Source organism: Leptonychotes weddellii, chromosome 1 (assembly GCF_054177405.1).
Source record: "Leptonychotes weddellii isolate Sample4059 chromosome 1, ASM5417740v2, whole genome shotgun sequence".
NCBI lineage: Eukaryota > Metazoa > Chordata > Mammalia > Carnivora > Phocidae > Leptonychotes > Leptonychotes weddellii.
This window is the reverse complement of record NC_138369.1, coordinates 30,349,652-30,365,348: the sequence shown is the minus strand read 5'-3', so window position 1 is coordinate 30,365,348 and position 15,697 is coordinate 30,349,652. Positions and strand designations below refer to the sequence as shown.

Here is a 15,697-nt window from a genome sequence, read left to right as displayed (position 1 = left end):
GATGAGTTCAGGTAATGAAAATTCATCGAGCTGCTCACTCATGACTTGTATGCTTTTCTCAATGTATATTATGTTTCCATTTTAAAAATTATTTAAAAAGAAGCAAACACTGGAGGCACCTGGGTGGCTCAGTCAGTTAAGCATCTGACTTCGACTCAGGGTCGTGGAACTGAGCGCGAGTCAGGGTCTATGCTCAGCTCCCTCTCCCTCTACCCTTCCCCTCACTCGTGCTCTCTCTTTCTCTCAAATAAATAAATAAATAAATAAATAAAATCTTTTGAAAAAGAAGCAAACACTGGAAACTTTGACTTTCCTATTTTATAAGATCCCCACTCAACAGAGTTTTTACTCTAAAATAAACAAAGAAATAAATGAACAAAAACAACAACCCTCACTTAAAACAAAAAACTAAAGTTAATTTAGAAATATTTTTCCCTAATCAGTTTTGTAAAAACGATAAAGATGGCAGATATCCAGAGTTGATGAAGGTATATAGAAACAGACAGTCCTCAAATGTAAGTAGGAAATATCAACAGACATTTATTTTTTAAGAATAGAATTTGGCAGTGTTTACTACTATTTAAATGGACATACCTTTTGACCAAGTGACACCAATTCTAGAAGTCTTTTCTACCAATATCTTTGCAAAAGTTTACAAAGCTCTATGCACAAAGATATTCAATGCAGGCTTATTCATGATAGAAAAATATGAGGGTTATTGAAGATGATAAAAAAATGAATAAAGCATTTTTAATTACAAAGAGGCCAAGCTGATGAAAGCTATCTGGTTTTGCTGGTTAAAACAAACAAATACCAAAAAAACCCCCAAACCCCACCAAAATACTACTGGGTATTTACCCCAAAGATACAGATGTAGTGAAAAGAAGGGCCATATGCACCCCAATGTTCATAGCAGCAATGTCCACAATAGCCAAACTGTGGAAGGAGCTGAGATTCCCTTCAGCAGATGAATGGATAAAGAAGATGTGGTCCATATATACAATGGAATATTACTCAGCCATCAGAAAGGATGAATACCCAAATTTTGCATCAACATGGATGGGACTGGAGGGGATTATGCTAAGTGAAATAAGTCAAGCAGAGAAAGTCAATTATCATATGGTTTCACTCATTTGTGGAACTTAAGGAATAGCATGGAGGACATTAGGAGAAGGAAGGGAAAAATGAAGGGGGCGGCAATCAGAGGGGGAGAAGAACCATGAGAGACTATGGACTCTGAGAAACAAACTGAGGGTTTTGAGGGGGGGATGGGTGAGCCCGGTGATGGGTATTAAGGAGGGCACGTACTCATGGAGCACTGGGTGTTATATGCAAACAATGAATAATGGAACACTACATCAAAAACTAATGATGTACTGTATAGTGACTAACACAACATAATAAAAAACCAAAAAACAAAACAAACAAAAAAACAAACTTGAGCTTAAAAAGCTCAAATACCTACTACATTTAGGCTTAGAAAGACTAACTGAAAAATCAAGGCAAAGCACATCACAGTCTTACAACTTGATCTCCTTGATCCTGGCATATTTTCCAGGATGGCTACTGAAGGTGTTCATAATGAGCCTTGCCAATATGTGCCACTTTGGCATGTGGATAATTCTGAGCTGAAGGTAATCATGGCCCAAAAGATGCAGGAAGAGTGTTTTACCTCCCCCTTAACTGCCTCTAAGAATTTAGACAGAGGGCCTTGTCCAGAGATAAGCACAGGGAGGATGGGCCAGGTGTAAACTAAGGGGAGGCTCAGCAGGGCCTGGAGATCAAATTCCTCTCTGTGTCCCACTGTCTCTGCATGGCATGACAAACATTTGTTTATCAAACGTCTGCTCTTCTCATCTTCCTGTGAATTGTCTTCCTCCCCTCGCAGCCCCAGACCCCTATCCCCCTTTTCCTTTGCTCAGGATGCATTCAAGCCTCAATTGCCTGACTGTCTCTGAGACGCTCCCGTCTTTGTGGGGTTCCTATAATATATAGACTTCAACTTGTTTTTCTCTGTTAGTTTGTATTATGTCAACTTAATTAATAGATCAGACAAAAGTACCCAGAAAGGGAAGAGGGAAATTGTCTCCTCCTTTGCACTACCTACAATCATGATCTTTGAAAATACAGAACAGTCCTTATCAACACAGACTAGGTGCGAGTTGGCAGAATCCACAATTTTATTTATTTATTTATTTATTTTTAAGATTTATTTATTTATTTATTTGAGAGAGAGAGAATGAGAGAGAGCGAGTACATGAGAGGGGGGAGGGTCAGAGGGAGAAGCAGGCTCCCCGCTGAGCAGGGAGCCCGATGCGGACCTCAATCCCGGGACTCCAGGATCATGACCTGAGCCGAAGGCAGTCGCTTAACCAACTGAGCCACCCAGGCGCCCTCACAATTTTATTTTTAATTAAAAAGTTATTTGTACCCTTTGGTCCATGGTCAGGAATACTTTTCTTATTTTCCTTGTAGAAAAAGGTCTTGCAAAAAGTACAAATAAAGTGACTTGTATTATGGCTTATTAACTCTCATAATAAAAACCCCTATTCCAAACCACCCATCGGTGGATGTACAGTGATTCTCTTGGGCCGGTTTCCCAGATAAATATCACTTAACAATGCAAACAATTACAATCTAATTTTCTACAAAACAGATTTTTGAAGTAAAGCTAAAGCATCAATGGCTAATCACATGGAGATCTATATCCCATTGTGATAGAATTGTTGGCTAATTATTAAGCTTTAGAAAGCCCATTCAAAAGGCTTCTTTTGCTGCTTAAGTTTATATTTAAAAAAAAAAATCAAACAGTCATAAACTTTTTAAAAAGGAGCATGTCTTTATTAGGATTGATTTGGTCTAGTGGAGTTTTTTGCCAGTGTTACAGTTTCGGCATATGGGACCAAAGGGGTCCAGAGGAACATGGCACAATGAACATCTAGTTGGCATGCTCTCTCTGTCTGCAGGTGATGGGGCTTTATTACAGGGAGCAAATTAAAATACTGGTGAGAAGATCCAAAAAGAAATTCATAGGTGGGATAACGAGCTGAATACAGCAAGAAGGAAGTAATAGAGAGAAATGTTAGGTATGACATTAGAAAAAAGTCTGTAAGTATAGATGGAAAAGAGGTTTAGCAATAGCAGTGGTTTAAAAAAGAGAGAGAGGTTTAAATTGATGAATTTAGAATGGGGACTCTGTATGATGTGGTTACGAAAATTGCTAATGTGCTTTTGGATTTCATTAATAAAAGTTTAGTACCCAGTTTAATGATTCCAAGTATGGATTCTTTAAATCCATACTACCTCTTTATAAAGCTAAGATTTAAATCTAGTGATTATGATATGCATTTATTTGGCGGCATATCCTCCCCTAAGCCCTTTCTAAGAATCTTCCCTCCCCCATATCTCTTCCCGCCAAGATTCCTTTGACCCTAACTTTTGATAATGTCAGTTAAGACATCAGGAATTTTATTTGATTTCTAAAAATAACAATGTGCTGAAATACTGAATATGCCTCTTCAAACTATAGAGTATGCTTATTATGTGACCAATGATTAATATTCTTTTATAAAATAACACAAGTTCCTTTGGTGGGATGGGGAAATGTTACCTTGAATCTCAAGAATTAGTTTTTTTTTTGTTTTTTTAAAGATTTTATTTATTATTTGTCAGAGAGAATGAGAGAGAGAGAGCACATGAGAGGGCGGGGGCCGGGGGAGAAGCAGACTCCCCGCCGAGCAGGGAGCCCGATGCGGGACCCGATCCCGGGACTCCAGGATCATGACCTGAGCCGAAGGCAGTCACTTAACCAACTGAGCCACCCAGGCGCCCCAAGAATTACTTTTAATGATAGAGTCAAGAAAGGATTTAGATACCGAAAGGAATACAATTGCTGTTTTGTATGAAAACATAGAGCTGAATGGAGTGCATATTAGAAATAACCTCCCAAGGCTGTGGTCTCAGAAAGCAACCATGAGCTCCTCTGCTGAAAAAGAGAGAGAGAAAGAGAGAAAATTTTTACGTCATTGTTGGAAGCAGTAAGTACTACTGATGACCCTGTATGGGAATCCTTAACTATATGGCCGAGAAAAGACGTCCTGTGTGAGAGGAGAAAGAAGACTCGCAAAAGAAACAAAATCTGAGAAAAAAGATTGACCCTCGTACAACCTTATTCTTTTGTTTCCCCAGCATCAGCATAATGTCAGGCACAGAGTTATTTCTAAGTAAATGTTTGTTGAAGGTTGAACACAAGGTAAAATCATAGCAAGACTCTTCACTGAGACATAAAATTTCCATGGTATAATGGCACAAATTACCATGCATAAAAGTTGTCTGGATGTAAGAAAGCATAAATAAGTACAAATGAGGCACTTTAAACCTGATTTTTATTTAATAAATGATCCTAAGGCGACGTTTTTAGATAACTGGAAAATTCCAAAAATCACCTGACAATCTAACAAAGTCTTTCATAATGTTTTGAAGAAGATCCCTATTGCAGAGTGAACTACAGACTGCCATTTGGAGTCTAGCACAGAGGACATGAAATCTGTAAGAAACTAATTATCCCTGGAAGTACAATGTCTGGATTTAGAGCCACCAGAATTTTTAATCCTGCCTTCAGCCAACAACAAAGACAACTTTTTGAAGATTTAGATTTGAGATTCATTCCATCACACCTTTCTTGTGCTTAAGGGCTTCGTCCTTAGGAAAGTGTCTATGTGCAGACACCAAACAAAGGAACATTAAGGCACAGGGTGTATGGATTTAATTTCTGACTTTACAAAGAAAATTCTGAGCACACTAGCAATCTAGATGTAGGGCAAGTGTATGTATTTCCATATCAAACCAACATACACACTAGAGAATGATCTTTCTTTCTAAACTAAAGGTTCCTGCAAATTGAGCTCATGGGACATTTTTCCTAGGACCTAATTCTTATGCACATCTTATATTTCAAAAATGAATCAAAGGAAAATGGTACCTTCTTAAACAAAATAAGCTTCTCGCAGGCACAGCTTTGGACCCTCAGCCTCTCCACTGGCTTCATACCTACTAGTCACAGAGCAGATATCCAAGAGGCCAGTAGGAAAGAAAGGCACAGTCTGTGACATTAATATTCATCAGCTACACAGCTGGCCTTATGGAGGCAACGAGGTTGGTGAAGGCCAAGAGTTCCCTCCTGGAAGGGGAAGATGATTGTTGACAAAGATGGAGGTAGGGGAACGTACCTGTCACCAGGATGGCTTTACTCAGGCTTGTCAACTTAGAGCTCAGTTTTCAGCACAGGTGAACTGCAGCGGACTGGCCTGAACATAAACTTTTCAACTCTGCACTCTGTGCTATCTACTTATGAGATGAGAGACAGAGTGGAACCCTAGGAACTACCACAGCCACTGTTCATCGTCAAAGAATAACCTACTTCAATCTGGAAAATATGGTTAGAAATGCAGATTTCGAGTCATAAAAAAGTGGTTCCAGGTCTATCCAGGTCTTTACCATTTATTAGTTGTGTGACTTTGGGCATTTTACATAATCACTCTGAATTTTTGCTTCTCCTTATGCAAAATAGGGATAGCAAGAGTACCTACCGAGTGTTGCTGGCAGAAAATGCTTTTCATCTTATGGGGATTACATTTAGCACAGTACCTTGCTTATAGCCGAGATCAGCAACCTTTTTCTGGAAAGGGCCAGATAGTAAATATTTTAGGCTTCAGGGGCCACGCAGTCTCCCTCACCACCACTCAGATTGTCACTATAGGCACAAAGACAGCCTGAAAATATGTAAATGAATGAGTATGACTATGTTCTGAGAGAACTGTATCTACAAAAGCAGGAGAGGAGCTCAATTCAGCTGGTAGGCTGTAATTTGCAATGGTTTAGAGATATGCTCAATCTCAGTATTCTAAATAAACCTAATGATATCAAATATTTGAAATTGCTTAAGAGATGCTACCTATTGTGCTTCTCAGGGATTAATTTACTCAGTTGCCATAAGGTAGAAACTATCATTATGACCATTTTGGCAAATTTAAATAGGCCCAGAGATGTTAAATTATGCAATCAAAGTTGCATAGTTTAATAAGCTGAAAAGTTAGGATTTGAACCCAGGTCCTCAGGCTTTTGAGTCCCTCTTCTTAGCCACTCATGATGGCACTGAGAATTACCTACTAACTCCTGGTAGATTGCAACCATAGGCCAGGGGAAAGCCACTCTGCAATTAAATTTCAAACAAAACTCTCACGTATTTGAATTTTGAGGAAATACATCATCCATAGTTATGATCTAGATTAGATAGGTGGTGAACTTAGAGGAATTTCAATTAGCTTTATCTTTGGTTGTTACCATCACAATGTAGTTTTCTTGGAAACATGTTCTACCTATGAGTTGTGGGTAAGTCCATGCTGTGAAGTTATCTGAAGGAAAATGAACTAATGATGATACTGATGAAAATGGATAGGGCTGATCTAAATGATTTAGGTCAAAGAGAACCTTAAGAATGATTTATCATGGAGTATACCCACTTGCAAAAACAATATACCATACTCAAGAATTCATTTAAAAACACATAATAACTTGGGGCATCTCGGTGGCTGAATTGGTTGAACACCAGATTCTTGATTTTGGTTCAGCTCGTGATCTCAAGGTCATGGGATCAAACCCTGTGTGGAGCCCTGCTTTGGGCTCCACGCTCAGTGTGGAGTCTGCTTGTCCCTCTCCCTCTGCTTGTTGCCTGGCTCGCACACTCTCTCTCTCAAATAAATAAACAAACAACAAATAAAATCTTTAAAAAAATAAAAAATAAATAAAAACACATAATAACTTGATTTACCAAGAACTTTACTCTTTGACCAGGATGTATCCTAAGGAAACACAGTGGTTTTTACCATCATTGGAAATGTTTTCAAAATAACAAGCAAAAGATTTTCTCTTCTACAGGAGACATTGGGAAATGCAGTTCTTTCCTGGTTCTTTGTAGCACACTAGAAGCAGGCATTATCTTATTTAGTCCAGTAAGGTGGGCTCTATTATTATCACAGATGAGAAAGTTGAGTTTCAGAGAGGTTAACCTGCCCAAGCTCACCTAGTTAGTAAATTCTAGCACCAGGATATAACACCAAGATATTAGATTCCAAGGTAAAATATTGAGGCAATCAAACTCTGCAATGAAACGTCCCTTTTCAACTCAGGAATGTCACATAATTGATGGAGATGAGGACTTGGGGCTCAAAGGTCCATATCCTGCTTAAGACCAGAAGACAAACAAAAGACAAACCTTGAAATGCAGTGAAAGAGCAATGGAAAACATCATCTAATTAAGATAGTGGTATTGGGGGCGCCTGGGTGGTGCAGTCAGTTAAGTGCCTGACTCAGCTCAGGTCCCGATCTCAGGGTTGTGAGGTCAAGCCCCGACTGGGGCTCCATGCTCAATGTGGAGTCTGCTTAAGACTCTCTCTCCCTGGGCGCCTGGGTGGCTCAGTTGGTTAAGCGACTGCCTTCGGCTCAGGTCATAATCCTGGAGTCCCGGGATCGAGTCCCGCATCGGGCTCCCTGCTCAGCGGGGAGTCTGCTTCTCCCTCTGACCCTCCTCCCTCTCATGCTCTCTCTATCTCATTCTCTCTCTCAAATAAATAAAATCTTTAAAAAAAAAAAAAGACTCTCTCTCCCTATCCCCTGCATACTCTCTCAAATAAATAAATAAATAAATAAATCTTAAAAAAAAAAGATACTGATAAACACTCACTGGTGAGTGTCTCCAGTAGGCTTTAAAAATATATAGGTGCCTGGGCTGCTTGTTTAGAGATTCTCATTCATTTTGGACTGGGGTGGAGCTAAACACAGAGGCTCATCCTCAAGTGTACATTTGAAAAATCTGGCAGAACTTTACATATATATATAGAAAGAGTGGGCTACAGCAAAGGTCTCAAACTTGGCCACCACATGTGAATCACTTGTATATGTAAAATACTTAGTACAGAGCCTGATCTATAGAGAGAACACTCAAAAGAATTAATTCCTGTTAGGTGAGAAGGTTAAAAATGAAGGAGCAGGCTTTAGGTCCATTTTAATGAATTGAGTTACACAAAGAAAAATGATTCATAGTGGTCCTTGGAAATCATCTATAAATTAATCTGATACTGACTTTTCCCAGATGTGGGAGTTGATTGGGCTTATTTATACACAGAAGATATAGATCCTAACTGACTTAAGGTCAAGGACGACATTTGATTCATCTCCATTCCTTTTGCTCAGTGACTTGTATGGAACATATGCAATATATACTCACAGAGTTGATTTCAAATGTGCTTTATGTATGTAAGCCACAACCTGTGATTTTAATGAACCGTATTTTTTTTTTAAAAGATTTTATTTATTTATTTGACAGAGAGAGACACAGCGAGAGAGGGAACACAAGCAGGGGGAGTGGGAGAGGGAGAAGCAGGTTCCCGCGAAGCAGGGAGCCCGATGCGGGGCTCCATCCCAGGACCCTGGGACCAAGACCTGAGCTGAAGGCAGACGCTTAATGACTGAGCCACCCAGGCACCCCAATGAACCATATTTTAATCGATACCAGTTTAGAAATTATTTGCTTGGTAATAGAAAGTCCTGATAGACATTATCAAATGATAACATCAGTGTCTGGAGTAGGATGAACAACAGAAACCAAGCTTATTTGGAAAAAAAGGAAGCTCTCACCTTCTATGACAATGGCTGATCAGCAAACAGATTGAAAAACAGGAGACCAGAGGGCTATTTATGTGTGAGAGGATTAGCGTCCAGGTAGAGCCCTGAGAAAAAGTCTAGTACAGTCATGTCAAAAGAGGACCTTCTTCCACAAAGATTTGGGTTTGATAAGATCAGCACCAGATAAATGTATCCCCAAATACAATTATTTTGAAATGTGATTAGCCTATGGAGAGTCTATGATGCCATCACCAAGACAGAAAGGTAGTTGGAGATAATGCTTTCCTTTTACTTTTCCACTGGAGGACGATTTTGCAGGCAGGGAGATAAGAGGCGTTGGAAGTAATGTGATCCATAAAGAATGTATAGAGACAGAGCTCCTGAGATCATTGAGATAATATGAAAAGGCTGAGCTAGAGTTCCTAGCAGGGATGGGGACATGTATCTCACAAGAAAGCATAATAAGTAACTTAACAACTAGCAGACCTGGAAGTAAATGACTTTCATCAGTACAAATCATAAGGTGAATGCTGAACATGATGCTGGCATGTCATGGTGATCTTTAGAAATAGTCAGGATATGGTTATATAATACAGAATGGTTGTGGAGTTTTTAATAGTCATTTTACACATCAAGGCACACTGAATTCTAGAGTGCTCAAGGGGCCAGTTTATCTTAAGAAATATTAATCTATTAAAACCTAGACAATCAGGGGCACCTGGGTGGCTCAGTCAGTTAGGCGTCTGCCTTTGGCTCAGGTCATGATCCCAGAGTCCTGGGATTGAGGCCTGCATCGGGCTCTCTGCTCAGAGGAGGGTCTGCTTCTCTCTCTCCCTTTGCCTGCCACTCCCCCTACTTGTGCTCTCTCTCTCTGTCAGATAAATAAATAAAAAATCTTTAAAAAAGTTTTTAAAAATAAAACCTTTACAACCTGAGCTTGGGAGAGGGAGTTATCCTTAAATCATCAATTGTCCTTCCAAATTTAGAAGGTTAGAAAGGTTAGAAAGCTTTTCCCATTCCAGTTTTTGACACATTTATCCCTATTACAAAATGATGAAGTTTTAAGAAATAAATAAATAAATATTTAAATAGGGAAAAGAAAACCTTTACAATCCGTAAACTCTCAGACCAAATTCTACTCTGTAAGAGATTTTACACAGCAGGGACGTTTTTCTTTTTATCTGTATATATAGATAACAGTATGGAGGACAACTGAACGTTGCTGATTTGCTGAGAACCTACTCCCCCTCACTCCCTTCTTTATAGAGACCAGCCCCTTACTGTTCTGCTCTATCATGCATACAACCATATTCGTAAAATATGACCTCTGTCTCCCTGGTTTCAATTGATTGGAGTGGTGGGGGTGGGCTACTGACATAAGCTGGACCAAGAGGGATTTGGAATTCCTGCATTCATGTGGTTGCCCTCATGAATAACTAGATTTAATCACAAAATGCGTGGATGGCTGTGTTTTACCATGGGGGTTGAGAAGCAGAAAAAGCTAATTTGCAGAGTAGAGAGACACAGAAAGGACAGTGGACTTGTCTGTGGTCTATTTCTGCATCTTAGATGCCTTCCTGCCATCAGGTTTGAGGAGACACAGAATATCCTTACAATAAATTTCCTTCCCTGTGTTTTATTCTTGCTCAAGTGGGTTTCTATTCCTGTCAGACAAGTCTGAACTAGTACAGAAATGGGCTCTAGCTGTTTGCAGAATCCATTTGCTTTTACTTATGAAAAAGGGTCCTAACAAAATGAATGTTTGCTAGGCAGAATGACCCAAGTTTTCAGTTTGAATGCTGACCCAAGCATTTCCCTCACATCGGAGTTAGATTTAAAAATCTGGCCTCAAATTAAGATTGGCATATCTGGTCTTCCAGATGGTGACTTGTGTCTTGATGTAAAATGAAAAGACTTCTGTCTCTTATGGTAGCTCTGACATCAACATTTATTACACAGCCAGAGTGTGTTGCTGGCTACTGAGTAAAACACACCCGAGACGTACTGTTGGCCAAGGCTTTGCTGAGGAAAACAAAGCAGGTATGGGGGACTGTGGTGTAATAGAAAGAGTAGCCAGGTTAGAGGAGATAACCTGCCTGGATTTCAGTCTTCTGTTTCCTTGTGTAGCTGGAACCACTTCCTGTAAGCCTATCTGGATAAAACTAACAGAAGGCTATAGAGAAAGGAGTCTGCTTTTACAATGAACTGGTTACAGGTTCAAAATCTCACTTCTGCCCCTTAGTAGTCATGTGACTTTAATTCAGTTCCTCTCTCTTCGTGAATCTCAGTTTTCTCATCTGTGAAATGAAAACCAGACAATCCTCTGCCCTTCTAGAATCATCATCACTAATACTGTAAAAGCTAGGTACACAGTAGTGATTCATCACATAGGGGTTACCACATCAAGCTACGGAATTCATTTTTTCCTTTATTTACTCATTCGTGTATTCCACAAGTATTTTCTTTTTCTGCACCTACTGTGTTCGAGGCACCATGTTAAGGGATGCAACTGCTCGAGTCAGTGAACAGAAGTGATGACCATGTCTTTAGGAGGCTTACAATTCATGGGGCATTAGAGACATTAAACAAACTTCTTGCTATGTGGAGACCCCATCAAGAGAGAGATACCCTAACAAGATCCTTCCTGTCTGAGCCTGTGGGGATCCCTGTTTGCCATTTATCTATCTATCTATCTATCTATCTATCTATCTATCTATTTATTATTTATTTATTTAAAGATTTTATTTATTTATTTGTCAGAGAGAGAGCACAAGCAGGGGGAGCAGCAGAGGGAGAGGGAGAAGCAGTCTCCCCGCTGAGCAAGGAGCCCAATGCTGGACTCCATCCCAGAGTCCTGGGATCATGACCTGAGCCAAAGGCAGACGATTAACTGACTGAGCACCCACGCGCCCCTGTTTGCCATCATTTTAAATGCAATGTGCATAAACATGCTTCTTCCCCCTCATGCTCATTCTTCAACCACCTGTAAGAGGGGTCCGCCATTTGGGCCATTTTCTCTTGGTGACAGTTTGCAAGGCTGTGATCTATACCTTCTTCATAAGCGGCACCCTTGTGCTCCATAAATGGCCGTGGAAAGTTGCAATTTAAAACTACAAGGATATACTAACTGTGAACTTTACATACAGAGGGGCCAACTTTTTCCCCACTGATATTGAGGCAAAATAAATCCATTTCCATCTCCAGTGTGAGATTTGCCTGCAGACAGATTGGGGGTCTTGCACACCGGCTTCCTTTATAAACCTCGACAGTTTTTCAAATAACTTCTGTACTTTCCAACAGATTCCCTGGTTTCCTTTCTTATCAAGGCTATTCCTTTGTGCCTTTTAGTTCTTTTTCTAATCACTGATTTCTCTGGTGTTGGATTTTTTTTCCCCATTTGATTGGTTGTGCTATTTCATTGTATTAATTCAACCTTTGTTGAATCAGATCTTGGCAGTTTCTTCCCCAAATTGTATTTTTGCGATTCAGCTTTCATTTGCCTCTTACAACAAGGCTCTGCTGTATTATGCCCTGAAATTCTTTAATGCTGCATTTTTGTATCACCTGCCAGTTCCATACTAGGCTATTCGTCACATGCTTGACAAGTAGTCAAAATGGCATTTCGAGCACACGCCCAAAGCAGCACCAAACACTGCGGGGGATCCCATGTCCAAAGCCACCTGGCTCTCTTCCTCAAAGCACTCATGAACTCAGAGTTTGGGCTTCCATGCTGTCAGTTTCTGGGACTGATCATTCTCCATTAGGGTCTGGGTCAGCCTCCCTGACAGTCTTGCTGTTTACCTACATTTACATCTCCAGCTGATACCAGACCATTGGGTTGCTGCCAGGCTCTAGAGGAGCCCCAAATCAGGCAAAGTTATGTTCTTCTGGGGTTGGCCAGACCACAAAACTATCAGCACTGTTCCTGTTGTATTTCAAAAACAAACAAATGACACCTAATTTCTGTGTTTCTTTGATCGCTTATTTCCAACCTATGGGGACATCTTAAATAATTTGAATATTTATCCTATAATTTAGACTAAAGTATGAAACATAAGGAGGTTATTTTTATTAAATACCTTCTATGTGTTAGACTGCAGGTGTCCAACAGCTTGCAAAGCATCACCCATTAAATATTGGCCTACCTCAAATTTTTCAAATGTTTGAAGGAGTCACCATCAAATTTTGTGTAAGAATCTAGGTTTCTAGTTTCTCTGCAAATTAGCAGAATATTTAACAACATTGGGCCTCCATGGCCCCATGCAAATAATTTTCTGGTGCTAAGGCTAACTAGTAACCCCTATTTCAACTAAAAGTAGCATGTGCTCAACTCCCCACCACTCCTCTCTGTCTCCAAATTGGCCGCTTCGGTTACCTTTTCTTTTTTTAAGATTTTATTTATTTATTTGTCAGAGAGAGAGAGAGAACAAGCAGGGGGGAGTGGAAGGCAGAAGGAGAAGCAGACTCCCTGTTGAGCAAGGAGCCTGATAAGGGACTCAATCCCAGGACCCTAGGATCATGACCTGAGCCGAAACAGCCGCTTAACCAACTGAGCCACCCAGGCATCCCAACTTCGGTTTCTTTTAAATCTTCTACATCCTGTATGCAACCGAAGTTGCAACACCTGCATTAGGTGATTATAAGCATTTTAGCTTCATAAAAACCTTGAGAAATAATTATTATCTGCAGTTTTCTGATGAAGAAACAAAGGCTCAGAGAGGTATCTGATGGAGAGATGAAAAAAAATTATAATCTTCCCTTAACAAAAGAGTCAATAAGTTAAATAAAGTATTTCTGGCTTGCTTGACCTCTTCATTCCTCTTCTTTGCTGATTTCTAGATGATTATACTAGTTTACTGTTACAGTTAGATGAAAAAATAACTAACCAAAGATAGCTACAGGGTGGGGGAAGGGAGGAAAAAAATCAGTGTTCTAGAAAGACTATACCCCCCAATACTTTCTTGAAATCAGAAGATTCAACCACATGGTGACAGTTAATTAAGTTGATAGATTTTTTTTTTTTTCTCTCTCCACTGGACCAGGATACCTTGTTTGTTCACTCTTTGGCTAGAAATTGGAACTGACTGACAGGTGTCTTAAACACACTAAATAAGGGGAATTGTGTGAGCATCACTTCTGACTGCGACACTACACCACTTACCCGGCGATTATGGAGTCCAGACAATTAAAAAACAAAAACAAACAAAACATGAAGGAGGTTTAGTGAGGATATCAGCCATTCTCCAATTTTCTAAGAATTTTTCTGTGGTTCTTCCATGTGGTTTCATGAAGACAATTTCTAATTCCTGTAAGGTTTTTGACATCACTCTCCTTCCCCCACATGCTTAAAGAAAATTACTATCACTTTCGTAACACCCATTTCCTTAAGGAGTCAACAAGTCATTTAGATGTTTTGCAATTAAAGTTCAGCTCTTTCTTTCACTTTGGTTAAATTCAGGCTACACAACTTTTTCTTCTTTTTCATAAATGTTCAGCAATTTAAAACAAATATTTATTCAACCATTAAATCTCTTGTGTGTTTTAAAAGCATATGGGTGGTCTTATTTTCTTTTCTCTCGTCTTAAGGGAGGATTTCTCCTGTCTTTTGAAGGTATAGCACTGGAAAATATTTTGAGAAGGACACGGGTTTGTTCTTACTAAGAATCCTAGAAAGAGAAGCTCTTGTTAACAAGAAGAATATTTGTAGAAACAATGCAAGAGGCAGAGCCAATTTATATTGAGATTGAAAACAATGTGAGAGTGAGTGATGGCAAATCCCTAAGAAATTGAGGATTTAAATGCAACAAGAGCTATAAAAATAGAATTGGCAAAGGGAGAAAGATCACTCAGAAACCAGATCGGACGATATCGTCTTTGAACTATAACTGCTGATGCCCAATAACCAATTGGGTAAAGTGGCTGACAGAACTGAGTTTAAAATTTGCCTCTCATAGAGATTCTACAGATTTAAATTATTTGGTTAAATATGTATACCTTCACTACAGGCATGATTTCTTTGCAAAAAATAAAAAAACTTAAAAATGCACTTTTTTTTCAATTTTGTTGAACTTCACCATTGATGTATTGACATGTAATGCAAGCCAATGCATGACCTCTTTCTTCACATCCATGATAAAAGATACTCTGATTCAAGGATTTGTCAAAAGCTCATCTCAGCTGGTACAATGGTTGCTGCTTTATCAGCCTTCCATTACAAAGCAATTTCCATACTAGACTCTTCAGTTCTATTTTTCTTTGGGGTGTTTGTATTGTGTTGTGTGCGCATACACATGCTAGGCTGATGGCCCAGAATGTTCTTCCCTGACTGGGCAGCATTGGAGCTACAAAACCTGTTTTGGAGAAGTCTCTGCCATAACCAAACACATGTTATATATTCTGATAATATCGGGAGTTTATACCCAGTAGAAAATAGCCATATATATCCTACACAATAAATTCTATCTTCATTCAATGCTCTCCTTAAATGATTTCTTAACTCTCCAGCACACATTTGTCCTGGTTCTAATACGAAGTTACACACAGAGGAAATAAAAGAGAACAAGAAAGAATAGGCATAAACGAGGAATTCAGCATATATTCATGTGTGGTGAGGTACTGCTCCTAAATTGTAGCTGATTCCAAGGATTTGTTGCCCCCAACTTCCCTTGGGTCTAGGTGAAGGGATTTCTGGGGGAGACACTGGTGGATGGATGCGACACATTTGTGTTCCCTTTCCCTCTTTCACCTGTGCAAATAAGTAAATCCAAAGATGATGCTGAGGAACTGAAGGAGGGAATAGAGAAGACAATTTAGAATTTCAGTTTTTCGTCACAAGGAACACTAAAAATCTCAAGATAGTCTCAGGTTACTTGTCAGATTGTCATGCCAGTTGTCTTTAGGAGGCACTTTTGTCAATGTTCTGTATAATGGGGTTTTCTTTCCTTTGACTGTTACCTTAATGGGACATAGAGATGTCAGGGCTTTAGGGTCCATCGGAAGTAATTTCATGGTATAG

The 15,697-nt window shown here is 39.5% G+C and overlaps 1 protein-coding gene across 4 annotated transcripts in view; it reads right to left on the bottom strand.

Annotated features, from left to right (window-relative positions):
• TAFA1 (TAFA chemokine like family member 1) overlaps positions 1-15,697 on the bottom strand; it is a 509,785-nt gene that overhangs the window by 179,098 nt on the left and 314,990 nt on the right. The gene's annotated exons all lie outside the window — the stretch shown is intronic.